Here is a 21,007-nt window from a genome sequence, read left to right on the forward strand (position 1 = left end):
GCCATCCAATACCTTTGGGTATTGAAGGAGGTCCTACTAAATTTGACCCAGGTCCTTTGCAGGATCTATACACTAAACAATGGCAAGACTCTTCCCAAACTGTTCCCTTAACCCCCGACCAGGTAGCCAACATACCTCCATATAGATCGTGGAGATATGAATGGTGAAAATCTTTTATTTTATATAGACAGTAAAATAATGCCAAGACACCACAGACAAACGATAAGGAAGAATCATCTTCAACATAAGAAACTAGTAATTAAAGTCATTAATACAAAACCAATTAAAAAGTGCAAAAGATTAAAAATAAAAAGTATTACGCTAACACTTGTCTTTACCAAGTGATGTAAGAGACTTAGGCAAACATGGCCTCTGATTGTCAAGAACTCTTACGATCAATCTTGGATCCCGAGACGACTCACACACTCTATGATGGACAATGGATGATGGTGGTGGATGATGGTGTTGTGATGGTGGTGGGTGAAGTGTGAGAGAGGTGGTGTGCCAAGGGATGAGTTGCAAGAGCTCCAAACACTCCTATTTATAGGCTGAACAGAAGCTCGGGCACGGCCCCGTGTCCGCTGGACACGGCCCGTATCCATCTGACTCTCTCTCTCTTCATTAATTGTAATTCGCAATTACAATAAATGCGTCTGCAGGAAGTTGACCACGCCCCCGTGTCCGCTGGGCACGGCCCCGTGGTGGGCAACAGAAGCTTCTATGAGTTTGTCTTTTCTGCTGGCACTTGGGCACGGCCTAGTGCTCACTGAGCACGGGGCGTGTTCAGTCTTCTGTCTTCTTTGTTTTGCTTGGGAAGATGCTGTCGGGGGGTCGGGCATGCCACTTTTGTTCCTTTTCTTGTATTTATGTTAGATTTAGTTGTCTTTTTGCTTCTTTTGTTTATTTGAGCTCATTTAATCCTGAAAATACAAAAGGAAGACAAAAGCACACTTTTTCCAACATTAGTACTAAAAAATGGTTAGTTTTGTGCCACAATTGATGTAATTTATATGTTGCATTTTGTGCACATCAATTACCCCCACACTTGAATCTTTGCTTGTCCTCAAGCAAAACTCTTTATAATGTGGCTTTATTCACTCCCAAATGGAATGGGTAGAAGAGAAGGTTTTTGGGCTTGTCATAGAGTGTCGGGATTTCCAAGATTATTTAGGTTTTATTTTTATTTATTTACCATCCTATTCGTCATGATTTATTAAAAACATTTCATAAGATAAATTATTTATTAGGGCATAACATACCTCTTTAAAATTCCATTTATATACAAGTTCACATACCTCACGAGGGATCACTCAACACTCGGCCGAAGGTGTATTTTTTAGTGAATCACTCGAGAGCGGCATGGAACTTACTCCTACCATAAGCTTGCCAAGCAATCAATCCTCCTCCTTTTTAACTATATACATTTGTAAATATCAAGAGGACTTTTTGGTTGAAGGGTTAGGCTTGGGCTAAAGGCGGGTGGTTGGGTTAGTGGTTAGTAAAAGGGCGAAAAACGTAACAAACATCGGTTTTTGAAAGACTTTTTATTTTTCACATTTTTATTTTATTTTGATGAACCAATTGTTTCAAACAAAGATATTTTTTTTGATGAACTTGTTTGTTTGTTTTGGCTTCATCAATATATATATATATATATATATATATATATATATATATATATATATATCTTAAGGAAGAGTCATTAGAAAACCGAACGTTGTTACTAAAAGAAAGGGTTAAAAATAAAAAGGTTTAGGTGGGTAAAAAAGGGTGATTGTTTTGGGTTAAGAAATGAAAAGGTTTAGGCTCAAAGGGGTTAACTAGGGGGATTTTGGGTAGGTGGTAAAAAAAAATGAAAAATAATGGTGTAGAAAGAAAAAGGGTTAGTCCTAATGCCTCCATCATCTACTTACTCGAGTTTAAGTTGGTAAGGACCGAGAATGTATTGTGGTGGCAAGTTCTAGAGTCGTACGAACCAAGCGGCTATTCACACAAGAAACGAAAAATGAGCATTTAGTATAAAGATATGTATTTGTATGCTCGATAAAGGCTCAAAACTCACTTTTGTGGGAAAGGGTTTTTTTTTATGTGATCAAGTATATATAATCAAATTTTAACTAAGTTTGTCATGCATTTTCATAATTTTCTTATGTTGGTTCTTTTTATCACGACGCTATCGGTTGTAAACTTGTAAAAATATAACCTTGTTAGATCTTGAATTTCCAACTTAAACTTAGACAAAAAAAAAAAATGAAAATTTTTGAAAAAAATTGGGGTGATTAGCAGTTCCAATAGAGTTTTGTGTAAGGCTTGTTATTAGGACTTGCAAGATTCAAGGTTTTAGCATCCCCCCCCCCCACACACTTAAATTACACATTATCCTTAATGAGTCCCAAAAATAAGTTTTTAAGTTGATTGAATGTGTAAAATGGTGTTAAAAGCAAAATTTTTGGTTACTGGCATCCTGGACACGGCCCCGTGTCGGTTGGACACGACCCCGTGTTCAACTGCCAGTAACGAAAACTTACAGAAGATGGACACGGGGGCGTGTTGGCTGGGCACGACCCTGTGTCTGGCAAAAATCTGCAGAAATTAAACAAACAGCAGATCTGGGCGGTGGGCACGGGGGCGTGTCGGCCGGACACGACCCCGTGTGGACAATCTACAGGGATGGAAAACAAGTTTCTTTCTCCGGTTTTCCTGCCCCGGCTTTAGTAGTACTAATGTCTAGCACCCTAAGCCTTGTTTGTACCTGTTTTATCAGTAAATACCACACCAAACAATACCAAACGTCCTAAATTACCAAGTTAAACATCCAAACCATCAAGTTAAAGATAAAAACAAAAGCAGAAAAACAAAAATAAGTTAGTAAAAGTAAATTGTTCAACACTTCGGCACGCATGCCGGAAATTGTTCGATAGAAAGGGAATTTAACCTGTGGGATCACCAACCAGCCGCTCCTACTCCTGCTCCACCCACCTAGTGCATGTCTTCATCACTGTCATCACCTCCTACCCCATGCCCCGCCATATCCTCCCGGATGCTTCCGATGTCATCTTGGATATCGGTGATGTTTCATTCAAAGGCTCCGACCCGGTGGTATGTGTTGTTGGCGAGGTTGTAGGTGTTCCTGGTGCATATAAGGTTTTCCTGCAAAAGATCATGTAAACTCTGAAAGTTAGGAAAACCACCTCCTTGTGAGGAGGACTGGCCCGGTTCACCGTGGGGTTGGTACTGGTATTGGGGAAGTGGAGCGTGAAGGACTAGCGCCTCTTGCGGGTTCCATGCATGACCTTGCATCCTCTGAAAGCTTACCGACCCGTCTTCCGCCTCATAGATTAGGTTCATGGAGCGACAAATGTGTATATCAACCCGTCCTGACCATGGGCTCCTTTCAAAAGACCCAGGTATGCGCGTGAAGTGCTTGAAGAGGCGGTACACCCATCCCTCGTAGAAAATAGGGGTTGGTGCATGAGCAAGCCGGTTCAGATGCATGTTCCGGAGTAGGAGGAATGGAACATCGAGGAGTCTTCGGGTGTGAATGCAGTGGAGGACTACCAAATCTCTCAACCCAACAACGCTGCTGCTGTCATGCCTCTGACTAAGAGAGTAAGCAAGGAGCCTATGAATGTAGCGATAGAGCGGATCCCTTAGCTTAGTGCTCTTAGTACTGCTCGGATTGTAGAACCCATCACCAATCTGAGCCCATGCGGCTTGGCGTTCATTTTCATCCAATTCTCGCATTCCCCTTGTGTTTTCTTCACTTCCCGAATCCTCTTTCGTATACAGCCCCACTATTGCCCCGAATTGCGCCATAGAGATCGAGTACCTAGTTCCACCACACCGAAATGCAACACCCTCATTGTCGAAAGGGTCGCACCTTGAGTTAAAAGTGAAGGTGCTGTAGAACTCCATGGTGCACTCGTGTACCGATCGAAGTCGAGTGGTTAGGGCAACTCTTAGTGGGCCGGTAACGAGGTTGTTGAACCGGTCAAGTTGGTTCACCATGGCTAAGAGGTCCGTGCATGCTTGCCTTGGGTATTCTTCGGGTCTTGTTTGAAGTATGTCATATCTGGCCCTAGCATCGAGCTCATTTGCGTTGAATCTTGTGAACTTCTTCAACATCTGAAAGAATACATGATGTGTGTAAAATGCAACATATAAATCACATCAATTAAGGCATAAAACTAACCCTTTTTAAGTACTAATGTTGGAAAAAGAGTGTTTTTGTCTTCCTTTTGTATTTTCAGGATGAAATGAGCTCAAAATCACAAAAGAAGCAAAAAGACAACTAATTCTACCATAAAATACAAGAAAAGGAACAAAAGTGGACTGCCCGGACCCTCAACGGCACCTTCCAAGGCAAAGGAGAAGAAACAGAGTCTGAACACGCCCCGTGTCCAGCGAACACGGGGGCGTGCCCAGGAAGCAGCAGAAAAGACAAACCAGTAGAAGCTTCCATTGCCCACCACGGGGCCGTGTCCAGCGAGCATGGGGGCGTGGTGAAAGTACAGCAGGCGCATTAATTGTAATTCGCAATTACAATTAATGAAGTGAGAGAATGTCAGACGGGCACGGGGCCGTGTCCAGCGGACACGGGGCCGTGTCCAGCCTTCTGTTCAGCCTATAAATAGAGGAGCTTGGCTTCATTCTCTCTGATCCCTTGGCACACCACCTCTCTCACACCTCATCCACCACCCACCACCACCATAACACCATCATCCACCACCATCATCCATTGTCCATCGTAGAGTGTGTGAGTCGTCTCGGGATCCAAGATTGATCGTAAGAGTTCTTGACAATCAAGGCCATGTTTGCCTAAGTCTCTTACATCACTTGGTGAAGACAAGTGTTTAGTATAATACTTTTTATTTTTAATCTTTTGCACTTTTTATTTGGTTTTGTATTAATGACTTTAATAACTAGTTACTTATGTTGAAGGTGATCTTTCCTTATCGTTTGTCCGTGGTGTCTTGGCATTATTTTACTGTCTATATAAAATAAAAGATTTTCACCATTCATATCTCCACGGTCTATATGGAGGTATGTTGGCTACCTGGTCGGGGGTTAAGGGAACGGTTTGGTAAGGGTCTTGCCCTTGTTCAGCGTTTAGAGGTCCTGCTTGGGACCTGGGTCAAATTTAGTAGGATCTCCTTCAATGCCCATAGGTATTGGATGGCGGGGATCCAAACTCTTTGACCCCCTCATAAGTTAACTACTATTAATACTATAACCCGGCTATTTAGGACTGTATCCCCGCTGACTCAGACTACTTAGCCGAGGGTAACGTCACCGCCAAAAGCGGGGCCTACCATAATTTGCATTAATAACTTAATTCATTATCTTTCAATAATCCGACCCTTTAGGATTGTATCCTTGCTGACTCAAACTACTGGGTTGAGGGTAACGTCGCCTTCAAAAGAGGGGCCTACTACAATAACTAAGATAATCTCTTAAACAAGTGCAAAAGTGCGAAAATAATCAAAGGTTATACTAACACACGTGTCGGATCCAAGTGATTCATCTTGTCTATCTGTTTTTATTTTATTTTTATTTTCAGCATTTAGTTAGTTTTTATTTTCTTAGTTTAAAACATTTTTCTAACCTTTTTGATTTGATTAGACGTTGAGGATAAACCGGTATTAAAAGCTCTTATGTCCTTGGACGACCTCGGTATCTTACCAACACTATACTACGTCCACGATGGGTGCACTTGCCCATATGTGTGTTTAGTGTTAGTAAATATCGTGTTTTATAAATTTAAAACTTGGCTAAAAGTGTAAAAAGGGGCTTAAATATACATCTAAAACATATATACACTGACACGCATCAAGTTTTTGGCGCTGCTGCCGGGGACACAAGGATTTTAAGAAAGTTAGGAATCAACGGCCTAATCATATTTTTATTTTTCTTTAATTTTTTTTTTTTAGGATTTTTTCTTAGATTTTTAGCTTCTGCAGAGCTCAGCACGGGGCCGTGCCTGGTCGGACACGGGCCGTGCTCAGCAACGTTACTGGCAGTTTTTGTTTTTTCAAGTTACAGAAGGCTGACCACGGGGCCGTGCCGGTGCAACACGGGGCCGTGTCCAACTTCCAGTAACTGGGATCTGAAAAACAATCACTGTAATTCCGACCACGGGGCCGTGTTCGCTCAACACGGGCCGTGGTGAACCTTCTGACCAACATTCTTTTCTGTTTTTATTGCAGGACTTGGAACCCGACGCCATCCTCACGTAGTGTATGAGCTCCAGTTCCAATAAAGACATAAAGGAACCGCTAGAAGAACCCGAACGCTTTCTCAGAAAAAGGTTAAAAGCCAAAAACCAAGAGAAGGTTTCGGGTGATCCACCCGAATGGCGGACCAACGTACCCTTATGGATTATCTACGGCCCACCGTAGGTAATCTAGGCGCCGCTATCAATGCTCCAAATGTCGAAGCCAATAACTTCGAACTTCGACCGCATTTGATACAAATGCTTCAAAACTCCGCAACCTTCCACGGGCTTGCGGACGAGGATCCTCATCTACATATAACTAATTTCTTAGAAATATGTGATAACTTTCGGATCAATGGAGCATCAAACGACGCCATCCGCCTCCGTATGTTTCCATTCTCACTAAAAGACCGAGCGAAAGCTTGGCTCAACACCCTCCCAGCTGGATCGGTAAACACCTGGGATGAACTAGCCCAAAAGTTTCTATATAAGTATTTCCCTCCTTCTAAAACTGCTAAATTAATGGCTGAAATTAATACATACTCACAAGAGGACGGGGAATCCTTATATGAAACTTGGGAAAGGTTCAAGGAGCTATTACGCAAGTGTCCCCATCACGGCCTCGCAATATGGCAACAAGTATCCACTTTCTACAATAGATTGTTGCCACACACTAGGCAGACACTTGATTCTAGCTCCGGGGGACTTTTAGGTAATCGACGCCCACACGAAATATATAATCAGATTGAGGAAATTGCTCAAACCAATTTTCAATGGCACACTCCCCGGGGAAATAAGTCTATCGCCCCGGGCGCCCATAAGGTCGACGAAAGCACCTCTTTACAAGCCCAAATCGAGGCCCTTTCTTCAAAAATAAAAAAATTAGAAATGACAAAAACAGTCTCGGTTATGGCTTGTGAAGGGTGTGGTGGGTCACATGAAAATTGGAGTTGCATGAAAGAAACGGACGATCAACAAGAAATGGTAAACTACATTGATAATAGACCTAGGCCGTCGGGTCCTCCAACGGGAACTTACAACCAAGGATGGCGAAACTACCCAAACCTTGGTTGGAGGGAAACCGGCAATAGTAGTAACCAACAAACCCAACGAACAAACTTTCAGCAATCAAGAAATGAGTCACAAAATTTCACTCAACAACAAGGTGGACGAGAAAGGCTCGAAGATACTATATCTCGCCTCGTCTCTGACACTGATAAGAAAAACTCGGAAAGATTTCTACAATTAGAATCTAATTTTAGGAATCAACAAGCTAGCATTCAAAACATAGAAAAACAAATAAATCAACTGGCACAAAATTTTTCCGAGAGACCGCAAGGCGCATTACCTAGCAATACCGAAACAAACCCAAAGGCGCAAGTTCACCTCATCACACTACGAAACCGCACCGTAGGGCCTGCAGAAGTACCTCCACCAACGGAGGAAACAATGCCAACACATCTGCAGGAAAAGAACTCTCCCCCATCACCAGAGCCTACCAAGGCTCCTCGAGTTCCGTACCCCGGTAGGTTAATTCGTCAAAAGACCAATGAGCAGTTCGCAAAATTCGAAAGTCTGTTAAAACAATTGCATGTCAATATTCCTTTTATCGAAGTCCTAACCCAAATGCCCAAATACTCTAAATTTATGAGGGACTTCCTTACACATAAAAAGAAAATTGAAAATTTGCAATTAGTTAATTTAGGCGAAGAATGCTCTGCCCTCGTACTCAATAAACTACCCCAAAAGAAAATCGATCCCGGAAGTTTCACGATTCCATGCTCAATAGGGGAATCACCCGTTCGCAATGCCTTGGCCGACTTAGGGGCTAGCATTAACCTCAAGCCCTCATCGATGTTCAAAAGGCTTGGCTTGGGAACCACGAGCCCTACAAAAATAAGCATACAACTCGCTGATCGATCAGTCAAGTTCCCACAAGGTGTCATCGAGAATGTCTTGGTAAGGGTAAGCAGATTCGTTTATCCAGTTGACTTTGTCATACTCGACATGGAGGAAGACACCGAGGTCCCCCTTATCCTAGGGAGACCCTTCCTTGCCACAGCACAAGCAGTGGTAGACATGAATGACGGGACACTGACTTTGAGGTATGGGGACGATGAGGTGAAGTTCGGAGTTGGGAAGAGAATAGAGGACGACGACCCGGTCAATTACATGAAGGTTATTGATTCAAGCTTGGATGCCGCTCTCTGACGGTGTAACTTGGGAAGCAAGGCACTCCACTCAGAAGATATATAACCGGGAATCGGGTCTAGCCAAGGACCCTTATAAACGTGGCGCACCACGGAGGCATTCCGCGGATCTATCCTTAGTTTAGTTTAATCTTTTAGTTTTTGCAGAATAAAACACACTCATGGTGGTAATGGATGGAAAAGGGAACAAGAAAAATGGAACCATGCACGAAGAACAGAGCAACCCGACAAAAATCTCCATCACAGAAGGCTCAACACGGGCCGTGCCCAACCAACACGGCCCCGTGCTGAGCCCCTGCAGAAAATCAACCAGTTCAGGTAACTGGACACGGGCCGTGTTCAGCGGACACGCCCCCGTGTCCAGGCTTCTGTTTCAATTCTGTAATTTTTGTTACTGGCACTTGACCACGGGGCCGTGCCCGGTCAACACGGGGCCGTGTCCAGGATGCCAGTAACATAAGTCTTTGCTTTTTAACCCACTTTTATACATTCTAATCAACCAAAAACATTATTTTTGGACACATTGAGGACAATGTGTAATTTAAGTGTGGGGGGGGATGCTAAAACCCTTGAAATTTTGCAAAATCCTAAACACAAGCCTTACACAAAACTCTATTGGAACCGCTAAACACCCCAAATTTTTTTCAAAAACTTTTTCATTTTTTATTTACTTGTCTTAGTTTAAGTTGGGAATAACAAGTTCTAAAAAGGTTATATTTTTACAAGTTTACAACCGATAGCGTCGTGATAAAAAAAAAGAACCAACATAAGAAAATTATGAAACGGTATAACAAGTCTAGTTAAAAATTCGATTATATATGCTTGGTCACATTAAAAACCCATTCCCACAAAAGTGAGTTTTGAGCCTTTATTGAGCACAAAAATACACACATTTAGATTAAATGCTCATTTTTCGTTTCTTGTGTGAATAGCCGCTCGGTCCTTACAAATCTAGAACTTGCCACGACGATACATTCCCGGTCCTTACCAACCTAAACCCAAGTAAGTAAATGATGGAGGCATTAGGACTAACCATTTTTTTTTCAAAACCATTATTTTTCATTTTTTTTACCTACCCAAAATCCCCCTAGATAGCCCCTTTGAGCCTAAACCTTTCATTTCATTACCCCAAAACCCTTTTTACCCACCAAAAACCTTTTTATTTTTTTTATTTTAGTAACAAGTTCGATTTTTCGTAAACATCACCTTTTTATGTGACGATCAAAAAAAAAAAAATGATGATGAAGTCAAAAACAAACAAAAGCTATAAAAGCTTGTTTGGAGAAATACTTCAAAATAAAAAGTCACTAAAAACAAGGTACTTCACGAAAACCGACGCTTGTTACGATTTTCGTCCTTTTTACTAACCACTAACCAACCACCCACCTTTAAACCCAAGCCTTCACCCAAAAAGTCCTCTTGATATTTACAAAGGTAAAAAGTTAAAAAGGAGGAGGATTGATTGCTTGGCAAGCCTATGGAAGACGTAAGTTCCGTGCCGCTCTCGAGTGATTCACTAAAATATACACCTTCGGCCGAGTGTTGAGTGATCTCCCGTGAGGTATGTGAACTTGTATATAAATGGAATTTTAATAAGGCATGCTATGCCCAAATAAGTAATTCATCTTATGAAAAGTTCAAAATAAATCATAACGAATAGGATTGTAAATAAATAAAAATAAAACCTATAAAAACCTTGGATTCCCGACACTCTAGGACAAGCTAAAAAAACTTCTCTTCTACCTATTCCATTTGGGAGTGTAAGCCACATTTAAAGAGTTTTGCTTGAGGACAAGCAAAAGTTCAAGTGTGGGGGTATTTGATGTGTGTAAAATGCAACATATAAATCACATCAATTAAGGCATAAAACTAACCCTTTTTAAGTACTAATGTTGGAAAAAGAGTGTTTTTGTCTTCCTTTTGTATTTTCAGGATGAAATGAGCTCAAAATCACAAAAGAAGCAAAAAGACAACTAATTCTACCATAAAATACAAGAAAAGGAACAAAAGTGGACTGCCCGGACCCTCAACGGCACCTCCCAAGGCAAAGGTGAAGAAACAGAGTCTGAACACGCCCCGTGTCCAGCGAACACGGGGGCGTGCCCAGGAAGCAGCAGAAAAGACAAACCAGTAGAAGCTTCCATTGCCCACCACGGGGCCGTGTCCAGCGAGCACGGGTGCGTGGTGAAAGTACAGCAGGCGCATTAATTTTAATTCGCAATTACAATTAATGAAGTGAGAGAATGTCAGACGGGCACGGGGCCGTGTCCAGCGGACACGGGGCCGTGTCCAGCCTTCTGTTCAGCCTATAAATAGAGGAGCTTGGCTTCATTCTCTCTGATCCCTTGGCACACCACCTCTCTCACACCTCATCCACCACCCACCACCACCATAACACCATCATCCACCACCATCATCCATTGTCCATCGTAGAGTGTGTGAGTCGTCTCGGGATCCAAGATTGATCGTAAGAGTTCTTGACAATCAAGGCCATGTTTGCCTAAGTCTCTTACATCACTTGGTGAAGACAAGTGTTTAGTATAATACTTTTTATTTTTAATCTTTTGCACTTTTTATTTGGTTTTGTATTAATGACTTTAATAACTAGTTACTTATGTTGAAGGTGATCTTTCCTTATCGTTTGTCCGTGGTGTCTTGGAATTATTTTACTGTCTATATAAAATAAAAGATTTTCACCATTCATATCTCCACGGTCTATATGGAGGTATGTTGGCTACCTGGTCGGGGGTTAAGGGAACGGTTTGGTAAGGGTCTTGCCCTTGTTCAGCGTTTAGAGGTCCTGCTTGGGACCTGGGTCAAATTTAGTAGGATCTCCTTCAATGCCCATAGGTATTGGATGGCGGGGATCCAAACTCTTTGACCCCCTCATAAGTTAACTACTATTAATACTATAACCCGGCTATTTAGGACTGTATCCCTGCTGACTCAGACTACTTAGCCGAGGGTAACGTCACCGCCAAAAGCGGGGCCTACCATAATTTGCATTAATAACTTAATTCATTATCTTTCAATAATCCGACCCTTTAGGATTGTATCCTTGCTGACTCAAACTACTGGGTTGAGGGTAACGTCGCCTTCAAAAGAGGGGCCTACTACAATAACTAAGATAATCTCTTAAACAAGTGCAAAAGTGCGAAAATAATCAAAGGTTATACTAACACACGTGTCGGATCCAAGTGATTCATCTTGTCTATCTGTTTTTATTTTATTTTTATTTTCAGCATTTAGTTAGTTTTTATTTTCTTAGTTTAAAACATTTTTCTAACATTTTTGATTTGATTAGACGTTGAGGATAAACCGGTATTAAAAGCTCTTGTGTCCTTGGACGACCTCGGTATCTTACCAACACTATACTACGTCCACGATGGGTGCACTTGCCCATATGTGTGTTTAGTGTTAGTAAATATCGTGTTTTATAAATTTAAAACTTGGCTAAAAGTGTAAAAAGGGGCTTAAATATACATCTAAAACATACATACACTGACACGCATCAATACACCAAAAGTTAGCATGAAACAGTGAGATTTTCCGAAGAAACTGCAAACAGTGAGCAGGACACGGCCCCGTGTCCAGGCGTCTGTTACTCAAAAATTGCATTTTTCGACCCGGTCCCGAAAATCTGAAAATTTTTGGCTAAGTAGGTGCGGTTTCCCCCGAAAATGAAATCACAAGTGCCGTTTTTCCCAAAACAAACCATTTACCTTTCAATTTCATCTTTTTCGGTTCAAAAACAAGGTTTGGGGTTTTCATGAGAAATCGGGCAAATCTATCAACAATACAAGTGTATTTACTTCCCATTACACTAATCTAAACTAATGCTAACAGATTATTGCAAAAATTTGAGGTTTGATCCGGATGAACTTCAAGAACCCTAGATTTTTTCCCAAACTTTTGATGTTTTAACTACATGTAAGTAACTAATCTAACTACTAATGATGATAGAATCATACCTTGATGTTGTTAGAATGAGAGGAGACGTCGAAAATCTGCGGAAAATCGCCTAAACCAGAGCGTTGTTCGGGGAAACGGGGCGTGTGGAATGGTGTAACTGATATGAAAAGAGGGTTTTATCCCGACAGTTGCGCGGACACGGCCCCGTGCCGAGCAAAGTTTTTGAATTTTTTTTTTATTATTATTATTAGTGCTCGTGTGAGTGCCCTGTTTTCCCAAAAAAAAATTGGTTCAAAGACTTACCGATTTCGATGTTTACCCACTTGTTCGTAACATACCAGGTATGATGTGGATGCCTTTATTCGTCGACCGTTTGAAGCGAGATCTCTTCCTCTTCATCCTCAATGGATCCTCGATAGAGTTTCAGCCGTTGGCCATTGACTTTGAATGGAATTCCATTCCGAGATTTAATTTCTACTGTACCGTGAGGAAAAATATGGGTGATGGAAAAAGGTCCTGACCACCTAGATTTTAATTTGCCCGGAAATAATCGAAGACGTGAATTAAACAATAGAACCTGATCTCCCACTCGAAATTCATTAGGTTTAATGTATCTGTCGTGTAAATTTTTCATTCTTTCCTAATAAATTTCCGAGTTAGAGTATGCATAATTCCTTAATTCGTCTAATTCATTTATTTGACAAAATCGATTTTTGCTTGCAAATTCTAAATCCAAGTTTACATTTTTTATTGCCCAGTAGGCTTTGTGGGCTATTTCTACAGGCAAATGACAACTTTTTCCATAGACGAGCTTATATGGGGTTGTGCTTATAGTGGTTTTATAAGCAGTTCGAAAAGCCCATAAAGCATCATCTAATTTATCAGCCCATTCCTTTTTATTTAAACCTACGGTTTTTTCAAGTATTCGTTTTAAATCTCTATTAGTCACTTCGGCTTGTCCGTTTGTTTGAGGGTGATATACTGTTGAGACCCGATGATAGACCCCATATCTTGTTAAGATTTTTTCGAGTTGATGGTTACAAAAATGGGTACCTCTATCACTTATTAATGCTTTAGGTGTTCCAAAACGAGAGAATAATTTTTTCAAAAATCGTACCACTACTCTTCCATCATTTGTTGGAAGTGCCTCGGCCCATTTAGGCAAGTAATCGACTGCCATAGTATATATTTGTTTCCTTTTGACGGTGGGAAAGGTCCCATGAAATCGAGTCCCCACACATCAAAAATTTCACAAACGAGAATGCCATTTTGTGGCATTTCGTTTTTGGAAGACATATTACCTGATCTTTGGCAAGCATCACATGTCTTGACAAGACTTTGCGCATCTTTATAAATAGTCGGCCAATAAAATCCTGAATCAAATACCTTTCGTGCGGTACTAGCGGCACCATGATGTCCTCCATATGGACCTTCATGACAATGGCGGAGAATTCTTCATGCTTCGCTGCCATGTACACACCTTCGGATGAGTTGGTCGGCACATATTTTGAAAAGATAAGGGTCTTCCCAAAAATTAATGCTTTACATCAGCAAAGAATTTCTTTCTTTGGTGATGTGGCCATCCTTTGGTGACTATACCGCTAGCTAAGTAGTTAGCGTAGTCGGCATACCATGGTTCTTGTCTATATTCCGCCATTTCCAGGGACTCTGTTGGAAATTTTTCGTTGATTTGCTCGTCCCTGGTTGCCTCCAAAGCTGGGTCTTCTAGGCGCGAAAGATGATCTGCTGCTGTGTTTTCTGTTTTGTCTTTGATTTCAATATCAAATTCTTGGAGGAGTAGAATCCACCTGATCAAACGGGGTTTTGCGTCTTGTTTCTTGAAGAGGTATCGGATAGCTGCATGATCTATATAGACTACAGTTTTAGAAAGAACAAGGTAAGAACGAAATTTATCAAAAGCAAATACCACAGCTAGTAATTCTTTTTCAGTGGTTGTGTAATTCTCTTGTGCATCATTAAGTGTTTTACTAGCATAATAAATTGGGTGGAAATGCTTTTCTTTTCTTTGTCCCAAGACTGCTCCAACGGCAAAGTCACTTGCATCACACATGATTTCGAAAGGTAATTTCCAATCGGGCGCTATCATGATAGGTGCATTGACTAACATTTCCTTGAGGGTTAGAAATGCTTGATTGCAATCCTTGTCAAAGATGAAAGGCACATCTTTTTCAAGTAATTTTGTTAGAGGTCTTGAGATTTTCGAAAAGTCTTTGATAAACCGTCTATAAAATCCGGCATGTCCTAAGAAACTTCTGATTGCTCTGACGGAGGAGGGTGGAGGTAATCGAGAAATTGTGTCTATTTTTGCTCGATCAACTTCCATTCCTTCGCTCGAGATCTTGTGACCGAGTACTATTCCCTCTGTTACCATGAAATGGCATTTTTCCCAGTTAAGGGCGAGGTTAGTTTCCTCACATCGGGATAGCATTCGTTCGAGGTTATCGAGGCATTGGTCGTATGAATCTCCAAAGATAGAAAAGTCGTCCATGAAGACTTCCATTGTCTTTTCTATCATATCATGGAAAATGGCCACCATGCAATGTTGGAATGTTGTAGGGGCATTACATAGACCGAATGGCATGCGTCGATAAGCAAAAGTTCCGTAGGGGCATGTGAAAGTTGTCTTTTCTTGGTCTTCAGGTGCTATTGGAATTTGAAAGTAACCTGAAAAACCATCCAAGAAACAGTAAAATTTATGACCGGATAGTCATTCTAGCATTTGATCAATGAAGGGCAAAGGAAAGTGGTCTTTACTTGTTGCTTCATTTAATCGTCAATAGTCTATGCATACTCTCCATCCTGTGACGGTTCTTGTTGGTATTAATTCATTCTTTTCATTAGTTATTATCGTCATACCTCCTTTTTTTGGGACTACTTGGACGGGACTCACCCATGGACTATCGGAGATAGGATAAATAAGTCCGGCGTCAAGTAGTTTGATGACCTCATTTTTAACCACTTCTTGGACATTTGGATTTACTCTCCTTTGTGGTTGTATTACTGGTTTGTAGTCACCGTTCATCAGAATTTTGTGCGTGCACATGGAAGGGCTTATTCCTTTTATATCTACAAGCTTCCAAGTGACCGCATTTTTATGTTTTTTCAAAAGTCTAATTATTTTTTCTTTTTCTACACTATTTAATTTAGATGAAATAATTACAGGTGAATTACCATCTTTGTTTAGAAAAGCATATTCCAAACCTTTTGGAAGTTCTTTGAGCTCAAGGGGCGGGTCTTTAGGAGACTCCTTATTTTGGGGCTCATCTAGATCAAGAACTTTAAAGCTTTGTTCTATGGAGACCTCCTCTTCAACAAAGTGGTCAATCTTTTCACTTATATCGGGTGGCTCATCTTCATCTTCAATTAGGGGGTCATTGTTGCCAAAAGGATATTTCATTGAACACTCAAGATCTATGCTCCTTTTGAATGCCCCTAATTGAAGAGGTAGATTATTAAACTTCCGGTTTTTCAAAGCTTCGTGAGTTTTTATAAAAGGTCTTCCCAACACTAGAGGAGCGTCATCGAGGATGACAAAGTCGGTTGGAATAACCATTTGATTTGTTTGAACCAAGACGTCCTCAACTACACCGATTGATTTTATTACTTTCCGATTAGATAGAAAAATGGGTATTTGAAGTGGAGCAAAATCACTAATACTTAATTTTTCGAAAATGTAATTAGGCATTATGTTAACACAAAGATCCTTATCAATGGTGACGTTACTAATAAATGAATTTTGAAAAAAACATGGAACCGGTGTGATGTTAATTTCAAAAGGGTCTTCTTTTATTAGCGAAGTTTGATCGTTACTTAACTTAACACTTACCATTTCTTCAATTTTAGTGTTAGTGTTTAACTCTTTTAAAAACTTAGCATGAGTTGGTACTAAACAATGATTTTCAAAAGAAGGTGACAAGAGATTAATTTCTTCAAAATTAGACTCTTCTTGAATTTTAATGCTATTGTCCTCACCTTTTTCGTTGTTTAACTCATGTGTCGGTTTTTCACTTATTTGTTCTTCCATTTTTAACTCTTCAACTATCTTTTCTTTATTTAATTCTTCTCTTGCGCGGGACTCCTCTTCCCTTGCGCGAGATTCTTTTATGCAACGTTTGATAGTTTTAATGTGTTCTAATATCCTATCGGTCACTTCGGTGATAGAGAAAGGATCGGGATCCTCAAAGCTTGAATCCGGTTGTTCGATCCTTGGTTCCTCATAGTACTCATATGAAGTAGATGGTTCGTACCATTGTTCTTCATTGTAAGTATATGATGGATAAGGGTCGTAATTTTGTTCTTCATAGTACTCATATGAGGTGGGTTGTTCACGCCATGGTTCCTCATAATAAGTATATGAAGGTGGTGGCTCATATCTTGATTCCTCAAAGTATGAGTATGAAGGCTCATACCTTGGTTCATCAAAATATGAGTATGAGGAAGAAGGTTCATACCTTTGGTCTTCATAGGATGTGTATGAAGTCGATGGCTCGTACCTGGGCTCCTCATAATAGTTGTATGAATTGGATGGTTGAAATAAGTTACAATATTGTACCGAGTGCGGGTTTCCACAATTAGTGCAATAGTCTCTCATATAATCATCCTCCTCATAGGTGTAGTTGTAGCCTCCTGAGTATTGATCCATAGGGATCACTCAACAGACCACAACTGAGTCTCGGGCCAGAAAACAAGAATAAAGACGAAAACAGAGGCTGGACACGGCCCCGTGTTCAGGGTCTGTATCTGGGCATTTTAATAAAAGTTACTGGTCTCGTTGAGTACGGGGGCGTGTTCAGTGGACATGACCCCGTGTTCAGACTCTGTATCTGGGTGTTTAATGAAAAATATGCAGCACGGCCCCGTGTTCAGGCTACTGTAAATGCAAACTAAACTAAAATGCAGAAAAATGTGCGCGCGTTTTGAAAAAGTTTTGAAAAACAGATTAGGCCGTCGATTTTAAGCTTTCTTAAAATCTTTGTGTCCCCGGCAACGGCTCCAAAAACTTGATGTGCGTGAAGTGTGTGATATTTTAGGTATATATTTTAAGCCATTTTTACACTTTTTAGCCAAGTTTTAAATTTATAAAACACGATATTTACTAACACTAAACACACATATGGGCAAGTGCACCCATCGTGGACGTAGTATAGTGTTGGTAAGATACCGAGGTCGTCCAAGGACACAAGAGCTTTTAGTACCGGTTTATCCTCAACGTCTAATCAAATCAAAATGTTAGAAAAAGGTTTTAAACTAAGAAAATAAAACTAACTAAAATGCTGAAAAATAAAAAAAAAGTAAAAACAGATAGACAAGATGAATCACTTGGATCCGACTCGTGTGTAGTGTAACCTTTGATTATTTTCGCACTTTTGCACTTGTTTAAGAGATTATCTTAGTTATTGTAGTAGGCCCCTCTTTTGAAGGTGACGTTACCGTCAACCCAGTAGTTTGAGTCAGCAAGGATACAATCCTAAAGGGTCGGATTATTGAAAGATAATTAATTAAGTTATTAATGCATAATGTGGTAGGCCCCTCTTTTGAAGGCGACGTTACCCTCAGCTAAGTAATCTGAGTCAGCAGGGATACAATCCTAAGTAGCTGGGTTAAAGTTTTAATAGTAGTTTAACTTATGAGGGGATCAAAGAGTTTGGACCCCCGCCATCCAATACCTTTGGGTATTGAAGGAGGTCCTACTAAATTTGACCCAGGTCCTTTGCAGGATCTATGCACTGAACAATGGCAAGACTCTTACCAAACCGTTCCCTTAACACCCGACCAGGTAGCCAACATACCTCCATATAGACCGTGGAGATATGAATGGTGAAAATCTTTTATTTTATATAGACAGTAAAATAATGCCAAGACACCACGGACAAACGATAAGGAAGAATCACCTTCAACATAAGAAACTAGTAATTAAAGTCATTAATACAAAACCAATTAAATAGTGCAAAAGATTAAAAATAAAAAGTATTACACTAAACACTTGTCTTCACCAAGTGATGTAAGAGACTTAGGCAAACATGGCCTTTGATTGTCAAGAACTCTTACGATCAATCTTGGATCCCGAGACGACTCACACACTTTATGATGGACAATGGATAATGGTGGTGGATGATGGTGTTGTGATGGTGGTGGGTGAAGTGTGAGAGAGGTGGTGTGCCAAGGGATGAATTGCAAGAGCTCCAAACAATCCTATTTATAGGCTGAACAGAAGCTTGGGCACGGCCCCATGTCCGCTGGACACGGCCCCGTGTCCATCTGACTCTCTCTCTTCATTAATTGTAATTCGCAATTACAATAAATGCGCCTGCAGGAAGTTGAGAACGCCCCGTTTCCGCTGGGCACGGCCCCATGGTGGGCAACAAAAGCTTCTATGAGTTTGTCTTTTCTGCTGGCACTTGGGCACGGCCCCGTGCTCACTGAGCACGGGTCGTGTTCAGTCTTCTGTCTTCTTTGTTTTTCTTGCGAAGATGCTGTCGGGGGGTCGGGCATGCCACTTTTGTTCCTTTTCTTGTATTTATGTCAGATTTAGCTGTCTTTTTGCTTCTTTTGTTTATTTGAGCTCATTTAATCCTGAAAATACAAAAGGAAGACAAAAGCACACTTTTTCCAACATTAGTACTAAAAAAGGGTTAGTTTTGTGCCTCAATTGATGTAATTTATATGTTGCATTTTTGCACATCACTACAAAGGATTCAAACCTATCCTTCCATTCCACATATTGTGATACTTTGAGCAACTTAGGCAGTTTGTTTGCCGTTCCTACTTCATGATCCATTTTTATAAGTCCGTTTAAATTTGCCATTAAACTCATTTAATATCTCCTGTCCAACAATCAGTTTTAAATTTGAATAAGGTTATAAGTTCTGAATACTTTATATCCGGATAAACATTGAATGTATAAATTCGCAAGAATATATCTCAACACCTCAAATTCGGAACTAAGTATAGTAATCGAAATGTTTGAATTCGGAACTTTATGTCATAATTCGGAAGTTTAAATTGGAACTTTTAATCCGGAAGTTTAAATTCGGAACTTTAAATATTTAAATTCAAAACTTTAAATCCGGACAGGTATTGTTAATCTTGAAGGTTTCAGTAGTCTGGAACTAATGCTTAATCTGGAACAAGTTACTCCAGACAATTGGTAGTTCGGAACAAGTGTATACTCCGGACCACTTTAGTAGTTCGGAATAGTCCACTAATTCGGAACACTTTGTATCCTGGAATAGTATTCTGAAACTCTTAAAATTTGTGTGGTTTTGGTAGCTGCAAAACTATGACTTCACTATAATGCAAATTTACCTGCCAATTTAGGAAACCCTAATAACCAAGACTTGTGGCAGTAGAAAACCTCCACCAGATCTGAAAAAAAAAACTTGATAGTCTGTAAAATCAATCTTAAACCATACAATAAAGAGCCAATGCCCTGATACCGATTGTAGGTCCCCTGTTACCTATGGATCGATCACGAGATTAACAATCAACTAAGGGCGCCGAATGCGAAATCCCCTTGATAGATCCGACAAACTCACAATCAAGTTTATCAGATGAACGAAACCAGAAATCACTTCCAAACCCGGTATCTATTGATTATCCAACAATTGTTTACAATCAATTAATACCATAAGAGAACTCACAACCACTCCCTGTTTTTCTCTCATAACTCTCTGAAACTTTCACTCTAATCTCTCACACACGTTTGATTTCTCACCTCAAACCCTAATGCATAAACTGTTTATATAATACAGTCACATGCGAACTGGGCTAGGCCCACGTTACAAATAAACACACTCGGAACAATACTAAAGAACATAACTCGGAACGATAAAATTCTAATAAACTCAGACAACAAGCTTGGAAACTCTATGTTCTTCGGAACCTTCAATAACTCGGAATAACTTTGTTAACATTAAACTCGGAACATGTATAACACGGAACATGTCTTGTTTCCAATCCATAAACCCGAAGCTTCTTTGTTATCTTCAATTCCTCGGAACCTAAGTCTTCAATATCATCCAAGTCTTGTTTACGATATCCAAAGACCAAACCCAAAGCTGTTGTAACATAAAAATACACCAACAAGTACTGATCATCAACTCTAATCTTCCATAAATGATGATCCATTCGGCAAATTACTGAAACTCAACTTCCAACCGTTCACTAGTATTGATTTCGAAGAACAAGCGTCGTCTATTCGAAGAACAATGATCGTTTATTCAAGAACTAGGTCAAGCACATGGTTTGAATTTGAAGGTATGAGGAATAACTAGGATGTAAGATTGTTTTTGTGGGGAAAGTACCATAATACCCCTGCTACTAATGGTCCCTTAAACGACAACTTGACAGAAAGGCCAACATTGATTCAAATTACCAGACGCGGGGTGTAATATACAAAAAGTCCAAAATAGAGTGTAAAGTTGTCACCGGTCCCAAACTCCAGGGTATAATATTGCAGTTTACTTTAATGTAAAAGAATAATATATTAAAGCATAAGAACAGTGTAGATGTTGAATTTGTCACACTCACATCAACAATAACCGTAAGCTTTAGTTTTAATTTAAATTAATATTTGAAATGACTTCACTTTCCATATAGTTATAACTAGGGTTAAGACCCGCCCGCGTTGCGGCACGGGTACACCGCAAAC

At 40.3% G+C, this 21,007-nt stretch overlaps 1 non-coding gene across 1 annotated transcript; it reads right to left on the reverse strand.

The window, feature by feature from the left end:
* Positions 1–6,730: 6,730 nt before the first annotated feature.
* Positions 6,731–6,837, reverse strand: LOC118481569. The gene has a single exon (XR_004865779.1). It is a non-coding gene; the product is annotated as a small nucleolar RNA R71 (small nucleolar RNA).
* Positions 6,838–21,007: the final 14,170 nt, after the last annotated feature.

This window comes from Helianthus annuus, chromosome 8 (assembly GCF_002127325.2).
Source record: "Helianthus annuus cultivar XRQ/B chromosome 8, HanXRQr2.0-SUNRISE, whole genome shotgun sequence".
In the NCBI taxonomy this organism is placed as follows: domain Eukaryota; kingdom Viridiplantae; phylum Streptophyta; class Magnoliopsida; order Asterales; family Asteraceae; genus Helianthus; species Helianthus annuus.